Consider the following 19,077-nt stretch of genomic DNA (forward strand, 5'->3'; position numbering starts at 1 on the left):
TTTTGTTTACCATTCATGAAAATTGTATTCATGTACTTTATACACTGAAGTTTTTTAAAGCCTGAAGTTAGTCTCAAAACTTATTGACTTTTTTGTGTTTACAGAGGAAAGAAGAAAAATAATCCTATAGACTAGATAACAAAAAGAATAAGAAGTCAGCACACAAGTCTACTGTGTGGTAAAGCGTAATGAGGTCATCTGCCAGCCAGTGACTTTTGTCATATTTATGTATGTCAAATATTATAGCAAATCTCATTAAGTGTTATCTTCTTGAGCTGATTTTCACTTGCCAATGCCAATTCAATTGATTGCCAATATTCAAATAACATTTTTTTTTTTTTACTTTCAAACACCATCGAAGTTGCCATTATACTATTATATGTAGTAGGTTTCCTTCTTTGTAATATCCAAAAATGTGTAGGATTTTGAGGTCATAACAACACATAATTGAATTACATATTGTAGCTGATTATTACATGACCATATATTCTGCTGATCTCTTCTCCACTTAGCTTCTTATTCCTCTTACCCCCCTCTCCACATTCTCCTCATCACTGCTAATAGGATCGCTATGCCTCCATGCAGCGAAGCTTCACCCAAATCGCCCATGACCTCACCAAGAGCACCAACTCCCTGGCGTCCTCACAGACATCAGATGTCAGCAGTGACCCCGGTCAGCAGACTGCCCCGGTCACGGCAGAGGAGACCCCAGAGCTTGGCACCGTCAAAGAGAAAGAGAGCAGTGAGTGGAAGAACACCCATTGTCATCAATTAGAGGAAGACATTATAGTTAACTCTTTATGTGCCACGTTCGCAGGCCCGACTCATTCGACTGCGTGCCAACTTCGCATATTCTACTGAAACGCACAAACCTGTCAAAACCGATCGATAAATCGCCAAATGCCACAGTACAATGAAATCATTTCTTGAGATTCCGCTCCTCTCACATATAGCTTGCATTTTATGCAGTGATTGACTACCAAGCAGTGTTCCCTACTGGATTTGCACGTAGTTTCTGTCACTGTTTTGTGCGCAAAAGTCATACCGTAGCTACTGGGCATTTGAAAGAAAAGCAATCATAGATTTGTCATACAATTTACGTCAATGCAAAGCTTGGTATTTTCTCTACAGCTTTGCTCACTACGTCGACAATTCAACAAATCTATACAAGTCACATAGATTTGAAAAACAGAATGTTTTCTCAAAGCATGACTACGTTGGTGTCCCAGAATAATGTGGCACACACAGGGAGTTTCCACCGTGGCACATAAAGAGTTGAAAGGTTCTAAGTCCTCATTGTTGTCGATGTCATGCCATATTCACTCATCACATGCAACACATCTATCTCTTGTATTTCACACATCACACTGTCCAGCAATACTTTTCGGTAAAAAGTGATTGAGATGGAAATGGTTATCAGATCAGATCAATACAATAGTATACAAATATTCAATGTTTATGAGTGCGATGGTTCCAAATATTACATGAGCGTGTAAGTGTAACTCAACGCGAAGCTTCGTTGAATAGAACGGTTAAACTTGCAACAAGTGTAATTATTGAACAGTCGCACTTTATGATAAAACATGGAATATTTGTTTTACACAACACATGATGTAGGCCAGGTCTAGACAAAAAAAAGATCTAACATTATGCCTATCTAGGAAGAGGACTAACACTTAGGCCTAGATCTAGATCCGGCTCTAGGCTCAATGCTGTAGATACACAATTCAATGTGTCCTAGGATCTATTGCACGGTTGGCTGGCTTGATTTACTGTTCAATAGACGTCTATTGCACTGCCTTAAAGTGAGCGGGGGATAGCTGATTCTTCTGAATGTCATGTGACCCACATGTGATCCAATCAGATGGCAAGGATCTACAGTACATATGTTGAATAAAAATACAATGTCACATCTTGGGTTTTGATTCACAGCTCTAGATGCGTTTTTGGGATGACGTCATCTTCAATGACAACGTATTCATGCCGAGACATAGTTTGATTTTAAAATCTGAAGTGTGAGAACAGTCTATCATGACATAGAAACTGTAATATGCTTTTGCTGCTTGTCATAATGAGTATACTCTATCTCTTGCTGATAATTAACACCAAACGTCACGCTTTGATGATACCTTCACATCGCTGTGGTTAACTGTGGTTCTGCTCATTGCATTGCCACAGTAGAAAAGTCATGATGTTATACATGAAATAACAGCCCTGTGTTTCTCGGGGTTCAGGTTTCATGTTGTTATTCTATGTATGTGCAGTTTTGTTTGATATCACAATAGTTTTTAAGTAGAGTATGGGTCCCCCCCCCCCCCCCCTCAATTTCCTGACATAAATGTCAGTGACTGAGGCCTATTGATCTGCAAGCTATGTTTTTAATAGCATTGTAATAAAACACTCTTTATGCTCATCGCGGAGCATTGGAATTGTAGAGGCCTATCATCGAATTCTAAGTAGCAACTACAGAACTGCCCTCTGCCACAACATTGCGAGGTGCAGCCAGGGAAAAATCTTCACAGGTTCCCTTTCTTTGGATGGATATGGTACTCATCTGCTGCTGTGTTGCAGCAGTCCACTTGAGTCTGTTTTTATTCACCAGCTGTGGGAAATTCAATTGGAATATCAGTAATGCATATCCACAGAAGCATTGCATCTGTAGACATTAGGTGCTGTTAATACTTGATTCCTTCTATGCTCAGTTCTGTGTTTGTTTGTTTGTTTGTTTGTTTTTTGTCATCACACTCTTGATATTCCACTCTACCTACGTTTCTTTTCTTCCTCTCTTTCTTCCTTGCCATAACTTTTTTAAACATTAACTTGCCCCTCGAATCACGTGTTCCTTATTCTGCTCAACAATTCCTCTTTCTTTTCCATACTTTTCTTGTATTCTTTACATTCCTGCATTCTTTGCCAATGTTATGTCCTTTTTCCCCCCTTTCAAATTTATTCTATTTGTAAATTCTCCCTCTCTTCAAGCTTAATCTACTTCTAAAAATCTTGCTCCATCTGTGTTTTTGTGTTCCAGGTGAGCGAGAGCTGCTGGCCATTGAGGGGGAAACGGCCAAGAAGGACATGGTGATGGCGCTGAGAGCGAGGAAGGCGGCCCTGGAGGACCGGCTGCGAGACCGTCTGGAGGAACTCAAGAAGATCTGCATCAATGAAGCGGTAAGTTAACCAAGCTGGAGTCACAAATTCAAGTTATGATCATGAAATCAAGTTCTAATCCAGAGGTGAATTCCAGTGAGGATTTTTGCTCATTTGGGTTGACCTGTAAAACATGATTTGGGAGGCGGAGCTTTCATAATCTTCCAGTCGCTTTTGCTGATAAATTGCGTGGCACAAGTGTATCAGTAATTCATACTGTGGGTTGATGCACAGCTGTAGTGCAGCTAGAAAAATTGTAGAGTGTGTGCTAAACATGCAAGTTTGATTGACATTGCACAAAGGTCTGGAGTAGCCGCACATCTTTTTGAAAACTCACATTTGTATTACGGTTTTCGAAATACAGAGTGTACGGTCCAATCATTCCTAACAAATTACAATCCTCATTCCAGTCTTCATTCTGTTAATGATTTTTCTCTTGTATGTAACTGCTCCTAGACTCACTTCCAGTACCTCCTTTTTCACTTGGTCATGCGTTACCTTGTGACCCCTCCCCCTTTATTGGGATGATGCCAAGGATGATGCTTTGATTACGCATCATGTCAAGTGCTAACGAGTCAGCAACACTTGACAATTTGTTGTTTAGATCCCTTGCAAGACTCAACTTTTGATGTTTTTTAGTGCATCAGCAAGATTGGTCAGAATGTACTTGTATTTAGGTTAAGTCAACAAATACAAGTGAGACAAGTGAGACAAGTGAGAACAGTGAGATTTCAAGCATGGGCAACACATGCTATAATCTGTGCATGATTCACACTGAATTCCCCTTTACCAGTTCTTTTTAGAATGGTTTATCATACGTTGAATGTGAAAAGATAGAGTATTGATTGTTTTAGTGCCCGTAATTATTCTGATACTGGGATTTAGCTTGATAACCAATTTATACCTACATAGTGTATAAATTAACAGCACAAGCTGTTGGATTTCTTTTTCTTTTTGGTCATGGAGCAAATAAAGCAATTTTCTCCTGACAATGTTTCCAAGTATTGAACCGATTTTTTTTTTTTTTCGTTTTAAGGATAAGATATATACTTCGATGATGATATGGGTATAACTGAGGGGACACATATGTTTAGCATTACATGTGTTGCATTGTTGTATGTGCCAATACAGGCACTGTAACTGTGTTACTTTTCCATTTAATTATGTGTCACTTTTCAATTTGATGTGTCAGAAAGGTCCATCTTTGTCATTTTCTTTGTTAGATTGTATGATTCTTTTAGTTCAAGAGAACTAGACATTGACATCTTAATGGCTTGCTTCAGGGTGCGGGTTTTTCCATGCCTAGATACATGACATTCATGCTTATGTGTCATATCAAGTCAACATTCTCTTAGAAAGGGAAAATAATTCAGCACTTCTTCCCTCCAGCACTAGCATGCTGCACACACACTCCACTTCATTATTCTAATGGAGAAGTAATCCTAACCCAGAGTGACAATGATGGGTAATCAATTGTGCACTCCCCTAGGAACTGACGGGCGAGCTGCCGCTGGAGTACCCGAGGCGGCCGGGAGAACCGATGCCAAAGATCAAGAAGCGCGTCGCCACGGCGTTCACTCTGTCGACCAGAGTAGTCAATGCCGTGGACAAGACCTGCTCGGAGGTAAGCAAAACGGTGTCAGCAATTATATCGTCATACATGCTCTCTCAGGTTGCATGAGGAGAGAATATCATGAGAAATGGGTTTCCTCCAAGGTTTCAGTGTTCAGTCTTCTGTAGAATGACTTGAGGCGGAGCATGAATAATAGTTGTCTCCAAGGATGTCACATGTGACACTTTCATTCTTTGTTCATTAGGTGCCATTTTACTTGTATGTTTGAACAGGAAGGATGTGATTCCATGTGGGCTGCTTTCACTTTTTATGCTTCCGCCACGAAGTGGTGCCGGAGGCATTATTTTTCGTTCTTTTTTTGACAGTGATGACGATGATGGTAATGAACATTGTAGTTCACATTTGTCTTCCAGAATTCTTCAATTTATTTAACATTAGCATTTGAAATGAGATTAACACGCATTATTTACAAGGATATATATGAAGAATATATCTCTCTGAAAATGAGATATTGCTTTAGTTGAAAGAATTTTCACTTCACATTATCCTTTTATTGTCATGTTATGTCTTGAAATAAAGTTGCAGAGTCTTCTAAAAAGAGAGTTGTCATGTAACGTTATATATTATGATGTGATTCTTTGCTCAACCTCAAAATATATTGTACATCTGATACAATTTGTCTCACTATCAATTCATGAAATAAAGCTGGGCAAAAGCATATAAATTTTGTAAAGATTTTGTATGTATTATTAAAAGATGAAGAGAACAGAGAGTGAAGTTTGTCCTGATGACAATATTGCAATTTTTGTGAAGTGTCATATTAGTGTTAAGTTGATATCAGGAATAAAGAATTGTGAAAACTAATGTGTAGTTAACATAGAGATGCATGAAGTAAAATGTTTTGATGTATTTCATTGACATTGCAGATGTAGTCATATTTGAGAAAGTGCAGCTTCTAGCTCAAATTCACAATTTTGCGTTGGAGTGTGGCTGAGATATGAGGAGGGAAGAATTCACCTTCTCCTTAGATTTGAAATGGTGAAAGACTAAACAACAACAAAAACAACAAAGAGCGTCTCTGTCTCTTTAGGCTTACCTGTATGGAAAAAAAACCCCAAACTACTCACTCATCTCTAATATTCATAAGGAGTAGCACAGTGTGTTTGATGAACGCTGCTGCTGTCTCTCCTGGTGATAGTCTTCATGGACTCATTTGCTCCTTCATTACAGGAGACCCAACACCTGAACCAGCTGGAGAGTGAGCTGGAGATCCAGTCCAAGATCACCATCGCTGCCAGGAAGCTGGCAGATGACCCCACCATCAGCAAGAAGGTGCGCAAGACCCGTCGGGAGTCCTACAAACGCTCGGCGCAGAAGGTACGTCTGCTTCTTCCCCCTTGTTTGAATGCCAGGTTGGGTGCCCTGCTTGCGAAATGCACCATATTGCCATTTTGTTTGTGGCAGTGTCATATCATGTGTTGACCTGTCAATCCACAGTTTGCAAGCTATAGCACATTATTACTGGCAGGGTGTTGTATATATGTAGAATGACAGTACAGTGAAAATCTGTAGGGCCCTTTTATGCATTACATAATGTACATTTTATGTAAAATACCACATTACCGTTTGGTTTTGATGGTGATGGATATACATGAATGTACTGATTGAAGACACTGAATGATGACTGTTCAGTGTTCAATATGTAGCTCTAACATTCAATGTAATTTCAATCAGCATCTCTTGTGATCATTAATCAGGTCTGTCATTCTTACTTTCCAGTTGGATAGCATTGAGAAGCGCCTGGTGGTGATGAAAAAGGACCTTGGCCTCCTACCTCCAGAGGAGACTCCTCCCCCTTCAGATATGCAGGTTGGACAGTCACACACCCTGCCCAGGAAGCGCAGCGTGCCCTCCACACCCCCTCTCCTTCGCCCATTCGCCAAGAACGACAGGGGCCGCAGCAAGAAGAAAGAGGACAAGGCAAGCCGAACACGATCGAAAAGCGTGCCGCGACAGCTGTTTGAAAATGCCTGGAGGTCACCTTCTCTTGGCAGGAAAAAGGACAAGACACCAATGCGCCCCACCACACCCATTGAAATATACTCGGATCATGAAGGAGACACTAGTCCCGCTGTGGTGCAAAAGGAAGGGGCAATAATCATCCATCACAGTCAGTCCAGGACACCTGTGTGCTATGAAACGTCTTTGCAGTCAATGGCCACGTTGGACATTAATCACCATGGTAGCGATGCAGGCTCTTTCCAGGATGACAGCAGCACGCACTCTGGTGGCAGCTCTCGCAGTCAACCAGAGGGTTATATGACCCACTCAAGGACTAGTGTAGATCATGGTAATGTGAACCACATATTGCAGACAAGACAGACTAATTTCTCAACGTCTTTAGGCGACGTTAGTGCAGTGGGACCAAATAAGTCAAGTCAAAAAAGTTCGCCTCGCAGAGGAAAACCCCCCATCCAGAAGCGAATAGACAGAGGTCCTCCTCCTCCTTACAACTCCCCTGCAAAGTCAAGGTCACTTTCTCAGTCAGGACGGTACTATGAATCACCAGAGGATACTCTGGGCAGAGCAGACATTGATGCACCGAGGTTACGCCAGCACGCATCGTCCATGCATGATTTACAGTATGCCTTACAGGGGAACAACCTGCCAGCGCTCAGTGACGATGAACTAGAATACCATCAGCAGCCCACCTCGCTGAGCCAACCACCATCCCCAAAGAAACATGCCTCACTGGGGAACCTGGCCATGAAGTCCAGCAGTCTCCCCGGCAGTGACTTTGACGAGAGCGACTCACTGAACTCTGAATTGCATCGAAGCAAGTATCGCATGCATCAGTACCACAAGTACTCCAGCGTGGATTCTGCCCCCAGGCACAGGGACATGCCCAGCAGTTACTATGCCCTGAAGAGCTCCAGTAGGCAACGGAATGGTTCTGGCGATGGCCACATGTCTCAGGAGAGGAACTTTGCTAGTCTTGAGAGGCCGCAGAGGAATTATGAGAGAAACTATGCCAGTCTGGACAGGACAAGCCGGACCCGACGAGAGCGGGACCGACGCCCGTCTGGCGACATCCTCTCACATGACTCGACATATTACAGCCTGGATCGACGCAATCCTCATGGTGCGGAAGACCACCACACCTCCAACGACTCTAGCTACTCTAGCATGGACAGGCCCATGCATAAACCGCCACTCCCCAGCGGCAGCATTGATGACATCTCCATGTCGTCGAGGCGACGGCACAACTCCTTCTCCTCACAGCGCTCAACGAGCAGCTATTCCTCTCAGGGCTCCTCCGGCCTGTCCAACAACCAGGCACCCCACCCCCGGACCCCTCTCCACCACACGTCCAGCAACAGCAGCGGCCGGCAGTCCGAGTACTCCGTCTACACCTCCCTGGCCTCCCTCTCACCCTCCACCTCCTTCTCCAGCAATGGGGCCAGCTCCTCCTCCCACAACAGCACCTACCACGAGCCCCAGCCGGCCAACATGTACACCACCTCAACCCCTACTCACCTGCAGCCCAGGGTCCAGCACTCGTATGGGACCAGCATCGCTGTCAGCAAGGCACACTACACACCGGCCCAGCCTATGACATGTGAGCCCGTTTCCAGGGCAAACAGGCCGTCCCAGACCAGCAACAGGTGAGGCCAGATACATGCATGTTTCCTCAAACATAATCATAGCATTGTTGCACATTGTTTGTAGAAGTGATTGCAAGTATTAGTTGTAGGGGTGATGTCTTTGTATGCTTTTACAACTTTACATATGGAACAGAGGTAAATAGCAGGTAGTAGGCTGACGGTGATTAAGTTATCACATTACACATGGTGTAGTTGGATATATATTGTATCATAAGGCCACTATTTATTTGGACAATTTCGGGTGTATATCATCAGAAATTAATGTTTTCATTGTCATTGTATCTAGTGGGTTCATAGTTCAGCAAGTTTACCAAAACCAATATCCCAACATGGACAAACTAATGTGTGTATTGACATAGGGGATCTTGGGAAAACCTAAACCTGCAATGTTGTACAGAAAAAAAAAAGAAAAAAGATCTCATGTAGCTTTGCTTGAAATGAGGTCATGTGATGCACAACAGATATCTAACTACATGTAGGTAAAGAACAGCATTGTGAATACCCTCCAAGAGAATTTTTCCTTCAATAGTTTATGGGATGGGTCATTACATGCCATAATATGAAACATTACATCAACCATGTATTATGCCCACTAGCCATGAGAATGGCATCTGTGTTATAATGAGATGAAGTCCACAAGCTAATGAATTCAGAGCTCATGAAGAAAAACCTAACAGGTCATGCCTTAAGAATGCATTGAAGAAATACAAGGTTATACACTGTAGATGTATAGTGTACAGATTGTAAAAAGGCTAGTAAGTGTTGAATGATGATGATTTAAAAATTTTTCATTACTTTGCAATATTGTTTTTATTGCTGCTTAGATACTGTATATGAGTATGATATACATGTATAATATAAATCATTGATTGTACTTTCCTTGGCTTCTCAATACTTCAATGCCATGGTTTGCACCCACAAAGTAGAACAGTAGTTCTTCTAATAACTGTTAATGGAAAAAAACGGAAGAAAATTCATCATCAGTAATCATCCCACTAAACTCATACTGTTTGAGTGCCTAACCCTTCCATCACTAACAATATCACACATATATATTATATATATACTACTGACAGGAGCATGGCTGCCTGTGTATGTAATGACCTGTGTGTTGCAAAGTACCCAAGTTGGAAAAAGCAAGCAAATGAACTAAACTTACATGTTATACACATATATACACATAAAGTAACCCCAGGATGGCTGCATTAACACCAAAGGATTCTAAAGTAGCATGATGGAGTGGAGAGAAGATTGTATTTGCCAGTTCTTGCTTTGAATATATCTCTTTGCACGCTGCTTGCCAGCCTGGGTTACTCGTAATCTGATGCCACATGACTTGTTAAATGTCAGCACAGATAACTTGTAATGGTACTTTAATAGGAATCATGGGATTTGAGCACAACTTTATGCAGGCTGCTTCAAGACTATTAACCCGTTGAGGATGGACTGATTTTGCTATAACGCACATTTCCCATAGACACCTGCCTGAATATTCTCGGGACTCGTCTCCAATTGATTTTGGACATTAGGCCCTTATCATGTAGAATATGCACATTTTTGCTTCTTCTTCTTCTTCTTCTTTCTTTTTTTTTGGTGTAATATGTTAGGGCAATCAGTATTTTTCTGTAACTTGGAGAAGGTGATGCGCAGATTAGAGCAAAAAACTTTTATTACCTACAAAAAAAGGTACCTTTTCATGGTTCAGCCTTGCATTAAATGGGTGGTGTCTGGGTAGATATCTGGAATCCAGCCCTTTTCTACACTTTAGTGCAGTCCTGCTGTTGTGGTGGTTTGGGCGAGATATCACAACCTTTTGTGTGACCTGTGGAAAGATAAAGTAGCTTATGAGGATGGCTGGAGACACCTTCATTAGGAAGGACAACTTTGCTTGAGTCTCACTGAAACGTCTCTTGTATGATGATGACTCTTCTTTGATCGATTGAATGATTTACTTTATTTCATCACGGATAAAAGCCTGTTAGCTGGTTTTCAGCAAGGCCGTGAACAGTATACAAAGTGTGTGTTTACAAACAGAGTAGCAACAAATAGAATTTAATCAGAAATGTGACCTTTAAGTCAGAGTTACTTCAAGCTCTTTAAAGCTCTTTAAAGCTTGTAGTCTCCTACCTCATGTGCATAAAAACTGGAGAGCTTTCATCATTAGCCGTGAAAGGTAGAATGTTCAAAGCCCTCATAAAACGTCTGTGTATTCTTAACTTTTTTAAAAATGAAATTGCAAGTCTAATAAACCTATAAGATATTTTGCATAGTAGTATGCTCACAACAATTTACTTTCAAGATAAATTGGGCCATTTCCGTAAGGTGTATTGAGAGCATGGAACTGTGTTAACATTACATCAAATAAAGATAATGAATGCAAATGAGCAGACAAGGTATTTGTTCTCAGCGAAACAAATTCATATGCTCCTTGGGTACCAGGCTAATGATCCATTTGTTTTTGCTGCTAGGTATAGTGAGGGTGTGAAGCTACGGTACATTGTATATTTTGTTGTTATGTATTGGAATAATGAGATGCAGCATGCAAAGATATGTACAATTCTACTTCAGTTATAAGATGTTTATCCATATGTATTTTAAACGTGTTTAGAGCAAGTAATGAAAGTCTCAGGAGAGAACAACAAAGACAAATAAAACATTTGAAGAAGCATTCTGTGGGTAACCTCAGAGCTTTGCATAAAGTTTGGTTGTAGAGAAATCAAGAATAAAGATCTGTGAAGATTTGTGAGGGTAGTTTCATACATAAGTAATGGGGGGGGGGTGGTCTTATACACCACATCCTGCATTTATGCCTAAGACTTTAACTCTCAAGCTAGATGTATGCCCATCATACATGTACTTGTAGGAGACAATTACAGTGTAGTAATGTACATGTAGATATGCTTTCAGGCATGTTGCAAGTTATTCTTTCTAGTACATTTTTTTTTTTTTTTTTGGTAAAGCCTTGCTACTTTAGTGTATGTGGTTTGTGTTGTTGCATGTTGCACTGTTCATTGATTTAATAGAGTCTTGTCTTGGATTGTTTGGTTTCTGTTGTTGTTGTCATGGGCGGCTGAACTGGGGGGCCGTGGGGGCTCGGGCCCCCACACTTTTTGTGCACCATACAAAGGAATACATAAGGTGTCATCACTTTTCCACTGAAGACCTTTTTTTTTTTTTTTTTTTTTTTTTGCTTGTCAGCTGAAGAAACCCGGAAATGGAAGGGGAGAGATGAGCTGAGGACCCTTTTTTTCCATGAAACCCGGAAGTGGCCCCCCACGCTTCTGAAAACGTTCCGCCGGCCATGGTTGTTCCATAACTGTCAGTGTTTTATTAGTGTGACAGTGTCGCATGTTGTCAATTGAATGTCCAAAGCATGTCAATATTGTAAACCTGTTGTGTGATCTGCTGTGTTGGTGTGAGTTCATCCACTCTTGAAGTAGAATCATTCGCATGTAGCTTGTAACCATGCATTTTCCCCAAATATCTATTGAAGGATGAAGGAAGAGAAAAAAAAATCATTCCATCCACATGCCTCTGTATGTACATCAAATTTTCTTAAATTGATCATCTCGCAACCTTTGCTGTAGAAAGAAAATCAATTACAGCTCCTTGCACCCTTTCCTCAACCCTAAACCTAACAAGGCATGTCTCATCCTCCTAGTTCAGCTCTTCACCTCCACATTCCTCCTCTTCCTCCTCCTCCTCCCTTCTCCTTTTCACCTTCCTTCACTCTGTCCATCCTTCCCCTGATGTCAGTCTCTTGGCGAACACTGACTCTTGCCTTCCTCCATTCATGATCCACTCTTATAGAAGATAGCCCCGCCTCAGCGGCCTGGATGCATGCAGATACCTCACAGAGCTCCACAGAGTAAGACCCTCATTTCCCAGTCTTTATGATTTAAATTGGTCAATGAATTGATTCTTTAGTCCTAGAAGTATTCTTTGGGTTGGGTTTCAGTTCTTATTCCCTCCAGATTTATTTTTTTTACTTCCTTTTTGCAGTTTTTTTTTTTTCTGTGCTTGGCTTTGCTCAGTTTCTGTGTTCTTATTTTACATTTTGTTGCAGCGTGTTGTTTTGTTGATGTAGTGGACAAGTTTAATCTGTTACCATCACATAATGATGGCCTATTGTGTACGCTTTGTTACGTTGTCATGGCTGTTTTGTGTATTGTTTTTGGATACTTACGATACACATAATTACACACGTCATAGGATAGACATTTGCCAATCCAGTTTGATTTATAGTTGGCATGCATTATGGCATTACAATGTTCTTTCATTATGTAGCCTCATCAAATCCTCATGTTTTACTCCATCAGATAAAATTCACTTGAGGACAGTGTAAAAAAAAAAAATAAGGAGGAAAGTAGCACCCACACACTCTGTTATGATAAATAACATACATGTACAAAAGTAAGCAGGGTTTAGATTGGAATGGTACATGTATTACTTTCATCCGCCCTTCAAAACTAAAGTAAAAACAAGTAAAGACATCAATGACACAGACATGCCAGTCTTGTATATTGATGAAGTGCAGATTTACTATTTTCCCAAGGAAATACTAGTAGTCGATACGTTAAGCAAGCGGCAAATTTGGAATCCGCCTTGAGTGACATGTGAAGCAGTGACTCAAAGTGAGTTATCTGGGGCATGTCAAAAATGGGCCAAGGCCTGAGCGATGGATGGGGCTTGTTTGTGGCATGTCAAGCACACCTGAAAGAATTGAAACCTCTTGTCTAGACGTGCTGAAAGCTCTTTAGAGAAAAGTCCATTCAGACGAAGGGATGGCAGTAATATAGTAGACGGAAAATGCAAGGGGATTGGGGATGGGGGGAGGGGAGGCAGGAATCATAGATTCACATGCATTTGGGACGGTCATTTCCTGCACGCCTAATTGATAACTTTCCTCCGGAATTAGGAATGGGTAAGAAAGGAGTCCTTACTCACCCCAGTGACCGAAACCTTGAGAATGAATTCTGTGTGTCACCGCTTGCCTTGGGGGGAGGCATCATCAACATCGTCTGGTTTTGACATTTCCTTTGAATGATGTGGGAAAGGATGCTCCTCCACTGCTCGTGATATGAATTATTCCCCAACTCTGCATCAAGTTTTGAATAAACTCCATTGTGCAACATTTTGTTATTCTGCCATATCTAGGCATAGGTTGTGGATGGAAACTCTTACTTGTGGCCATTTTAAGTGTTGGGGGGGGGGGGAGGGAGTACGGATTTAGATAACTTTATTCTGATAACCAGAGTCTGTAATATTTTGTAAGTTGTGAGAGGAATTTCAAATGTGCATATAATTGCTCAATGACATATGTTTTATTCTGAATGATGCAGGATGAGAGACTCTGGTAAATTTGAAACATAAATGATTTAATTTATGTCGATGAGAATTTGAAGCAAAAAGGTTTGTCTAAAAGTATGGGTCTTTTTTTTTTTTTTTTGGGGGGGGGGTAAAAAATTTGTGTTGACTGATGATTCAAACTGAATTCTATGAATGGAAATGAAACTGTGCTGATATATCATATCTACCATCATTTGAGTGGTAGGATCATTCTACATCTGCTGATGCTAAAAATCCAACAGCCCTCATATTTCAAGCTTTTGAAAGTACCTGCATTCATCTCACATCCATTGAGCAAACCAGTCACCACCATCCATTTCCCCAAGATGTCATTTGCAAAAAAAAAAAAAAAAAAAATGGGGGGGGGGGGAACAGAAGTCCGTTTCATCAATCCTGATGCTTTGCATGGGGGGTCGAGAGAGGGATTGCCAAGAAGGATGGTCTTCTTTTTCCGTCTTCTCAGGATCACCACGTAACATGGTGTCGTGCAGAAGTGATGATAGTTTGCGTGGAGTGGAGATGACTTGCCACAGCTATACTAAGTGATGCTGTGTGAGAGGGGCAATGATAATGATGAAGAGGATAAAATCATGACAGTGACAGTGTCACTGCTGCTGCTGCTGCTGATGAAATGATGATGATTGGTCACAGTGATTGGTGATGATGATGATGACAAAATGATTGATTATGACGATGATAAGGATGATGGTGATTACAATGATGATAATGGTGATTGATAATGATGATGATGATGATGATGTTGATAATGGGGATTGATATTAATGGTGATGATGTTGATACAGTGGACTCCTGTTATAACAAAATCCTCGGGACCGACAGTTTTCTTTCGTTATATCGAAATTTTGTTATAACCAAACAAATAAACAATGAAAATACTTAGAACAGATAATGTTGCGGCCTGTATTTTTACCTCGTTGTAACCGGAATTTCGTTATAACCGTTTTTGTTATAACAGGAGTGCACTGTACAGGTAATATACTGATGATGATGATTATGTCAGGAACATTGATGAAGGGGGGGGGGGGGGGAGAACAGGTGATGACAATTAGACCAGTTGCTGCTTGGAAAATAATAGAGATGATTTCTGTGGTGGTGGTGGTGATGATGATGATAGTAGCTGTGATGTGGATGATACTGGGGGAAAAAAAAGATTCTGGGGAAAATTATGCTGTTGGTTTACACTGTAAGAGTTTAAATAATTATGTTAGCTTTACAAGAGTAATTATCATTAAGACAATTGGTGTAAGGTATGGAAGTGACAATGATAGTTACCTTTAGTCTCATGACATTTGTGATTATGCATTGTACAATGTCAAAAGAATTCATTATATTCATATCAACAAAAGTGTGTGGGATACCCAATGGTGATCTATGTAATATGAAAAGTATCAGTGCATTATCATCATTATTCACCCTGGTTATTTTCTTTTCTAGTAATCTGGTTATCTAACTTGAGCCACAATATGTAACCACCAGAAGAGATCTAACCTTTGACATCAAGACAGTTTATACTTTAATGCATGTAGATCAGCAGAGTTTGAAAATGTGACATGCACAATATGAATATATGAATATATATGAATATGTCCATGCTGTCAAATGTTTAATACACTTTGCCAGTTTGCCTGAAACTAGAATTGTCCAAGTTAATGCAGGTTCATAAGAAAAGACAAGATCAGACAGCATATTATTTTATATCTATTCTGAATGGGACCATCTGATGTCAACATCAGTATGAAGACCCTGTTGATAAAAGTTTGTATACATGTATCTGTAAATTAACTGATTTTGGCTCTGTGGCATAAAACTGTAAGATCATATAATGTTGTGTACATGTATATGTAAAAAAATACACACAAAAAAACAACAACCCATAAATATGTCTGAATTATCAAAAATATAGATGTTTGATAATTCTGTGTCACAGAAAGAGTTCTGTTTGATTTCAAACATCAAAATCAAACAGAAGTGCCATGAATCAGTCATATGTGTACTATAGATGAAATTGAGCCAAAGTGTCTGAAATCAAACATTAATAATTTTTATTGATTCTGCAGCATCGACATGCCTAAAAGCTATGGTTCATATTGAACATAATATCAAACATAACTTGCTTTATGGCCAATCAGAAACAAGGGGGGGGGGATGGGAGGGGATGTGATTTTCACACATAGGCTCATCCATGCATAATCATCGGCTCAAAATCAAATGTGTAAATTTAGTTTGATTTTATTTACAATGCAATTTATGCTTGATCCCAAGTTATTTACAATGCAATTTATGCTTGATCCCAAGTTACAATTAATGTTTGTTTTACCTATTATGTACACTTGTAAAAAAAAAATATAAAATAAAAATAGAATCTCACTAGAAAAGTTTGGTCTGTCCCTTAGGAACCTGCCCCGCTCCTACACCCCTTGCATAGAAGATGGCTCCTACCAGGGAGATGCTGGCGAATCACTCGCAGACGAATGCAACGATGAGATGTTGTCCTGGCTCGATGACCAGGAAGGTGTCCAGAAGGAAGGCACGCTTGTATGACAGCGCCATAGAACTCTTTAAGAGAGGGAGAAAGCAGCTCTTGTATTCTAGGTAGGCCTGGTGCATTGTTTTTTTACATGTATGTACTGTATGTGCTTTCTGTATGTAATGTAAGACTTCAACTGTAAAACCAGAAATTCTTGCGTGCATGAAACTTTTGTGAATTTCGCAAGGAGCCAAGATTCACAAAAGTATTAAAAATGTATGCAAAAGTTCTTGTCGACACAATGCATTGGATGCCAGTGGCAATTCGCAAAAGTTTCATGAGCGAAAAAGGCCATTGGCTCCAAATCGCAAAAGTTTCATATTGTGAATATTTCTAGTTTTACAGATCTCCATACTCTCTGTGTTGTTTTTTGTATAACATTAAAGCTGTTTCCATATTGCTGCTGTATATTAACTTTCTCCGTCTTCATCTATACATGTTTTTATCTCTGTCTCAATCTTTTTATCTCTTTCTCTCTTTAATGGTAAAATTAGTAAACACCATGTGTTGAAATGGAAATCAGCTTATGCGACGTTGTCAAATTAGCAATCAGTGTATATTCAGCTTAATGTTTGAGTGGCAATACAATTTCACAAGCCAAAGAAGGGTTACCAGAGATTTTGTGTAAAGTCACAAATTACTGCGTAACAAGCTTTTATTGGGTCATCAACCCTGCCGTGCAGATCATCAAATCACATATCCCAAGTTCTGCTCGACTCAGTGGCATTAAAACTGTTGTAAAGTATGACGATGGCAGCAAAATGATATTGGCCAAAATTAATGTGTGGCATATTGTGGGAAACGTTCATAACACCAACCAGGATGTGTGACGAAAGGATCAGTAGATCGTATGTCTCATTTTCCTTTGGTCACGTAGAATACACAATCTCAGGAGGGAAAAAACAAAACAAACAAAAAAATGCTCTGAGGAAGTATATCTTTGTGGGGTATTCACTAAGGTATCCAGTGCTCAGGTTTGCCTTTGTGAAGTTTACCCTGCCCTTTTTGTTTCTTTTGGCTAAAAACAAAGTGCACGTACAAATTTCTGCTGAAGTAAGACCACATTTTTGGATTATCATTGTATGAATAGATTGTGTCTATTAATCATCTTGTTGTGAACCTCTTCAGGAAAATGAAACAATGGAAATTTTTCTTTTCCTTCCTGTTACTATATTCCACAGTGACAAAAGACAGTCAAGAAATATCATGTTGATAATCATGAAAAGCTACAACCTCTTCAATATACTGTTTACATCGTGTATTTTGCAGGCATATTTGGTGAGTTGTGACTCATAAGACAAATTTGCCAATAGTTGAATTCACGATCAAGAATCAGAGAGATAAATGAGAAATGAAAGTGACATCCTTTCTCAAGAGAAATGTTTGTGGTATTATAAACTTTAAGATGATAAACATTGCATTTCTGTTTTAAAGGGATGGTATAGTACTGGTTGGGATGAGGAATCACTTTTTAGTTTTTGCAAGATATTTGGAAACCATTCTATGAAATGTTAAAGAGCATACAATTCTAAGAGGAATTCAAAGTTTATTTGGTGAAAATTGGTTTTGAAATAGCTGAGATATTAAAAAACAAAGCAAAACACAGTGATCCGAATAAAAGGTAGGTCCCACCTTTTAGTAGGATTGCTTAATTTTGGGTATTTCAGTCATTTCAAAACCAATTTCCATCAAATAAACTTTGAATTCCTCTTAGAACTATATGTTCTTTCATATTTCATGAGAGGTTTATCATTATCTCAAAAAATCATCATCAAAAATATTGGAAACCTGGGGTTCTATATATCTCAACCAAAACTGTACCATCCCTTCATAAAAGTGAAGCAGTAAAATTCAGTTTTTATCGAAATATCAGTTTTTAATGACTCCTTGAAATATATTGCTTATATAGTAAGAAAGAAAGTAGTGTTTCTTCATGCTCATTCCACCAAACTGAGTGCAATTCACTTGACTTTGAAAAGATGGTTGATGATTCTTTGCTCTATCTTCTGCTCCTTTGCTCCCCCCCCCCCCCTTCCGACGACAGGTTTAAAGCGTACTTCTCATATACCAAAGGATGATGCAATCAAGGCAATCAGCTGGAAGCCGCCATCTTGTCTTGCCTCTTCTTCGTCGCCAGTGGGCTCCATCTCATCAAGTTCAGAGTAGAATGTCACGAGGACAATTTTTGTTGCATTTCTGATCGAAGCTGCCAAACATATGCTGTCCTGCCATCTTGTTTCTGGTTCGTCGGATTTCTTCATGCGTCATCATGTTCTGTACGGAACCATCTTCTATGCTGTGGATCGCGGAGGATATATATATATATATTTTTGTTTTGTTTTAAAAGGTTGCATTCTTTTTCAGAGTGCATTTTGTATGACATTTGACTCTCCTTAGCTCATGGTATGTATTATTATGCTTTGATGGTAAACTGTCTCTCTTTAATTATGAGTACAAACCTTATATGATTAGCAAAACATTCTGTCCAGTACCTTTCCCTCCTCCCCCCCCCCCCCACACTGCCCCTGAAAATTAAGAACAATCAACATGGTGAAAATATTGTGAAAGATAAGAGCTGTGCTCTGTGTGGATTATACATCACAATATCAGGCACCGAAATATTAACAGCAGAGTGGGCTTGCAAAATACTTAACTTTTTTTTTACACTTGGGAATTGAGCACACAAGATGCTGGTAATAAAGTCAAGCTATCCCCAACGAGGTAGTTATCCTGTGGTGATACACATAAATCACAGTCTGTCATCCCTTCATTTCTTATCTTTTGTACTGTCATTG

General features: G+C 39.9%; 1 pseudogene; it reads left to right on the plus strand.

Moving 5' to 3' along the window:
* The window catches only part of LOC139724880 (uncharacterized), a 139,857-nt pseudogene extending 121,350 nt beyond the window's left edge, over window positions 1–18,507 (plus strand).
* Window positions 18,508–19,077: the final 570 nt, after the last annotated feature.

The sequence above is a fragment of the Diadema antillarum genome, unplaced genomic scaffold, assembly GCF_040938485.1.
Source record: "Diadema antillarum isolate AM-2024a unplaced genomic scaffold, OU_Dant_1.0 seq00000002_RagTag, whole genome shotgun sequence".
Classification (NCBI taxonomy): domain Eukaryota; kingdom Metazoa; phylum Echinodermata; class Echinoidea; order Diadematoida; family Diadematidae; genus Diadema; species Diadema antillarum.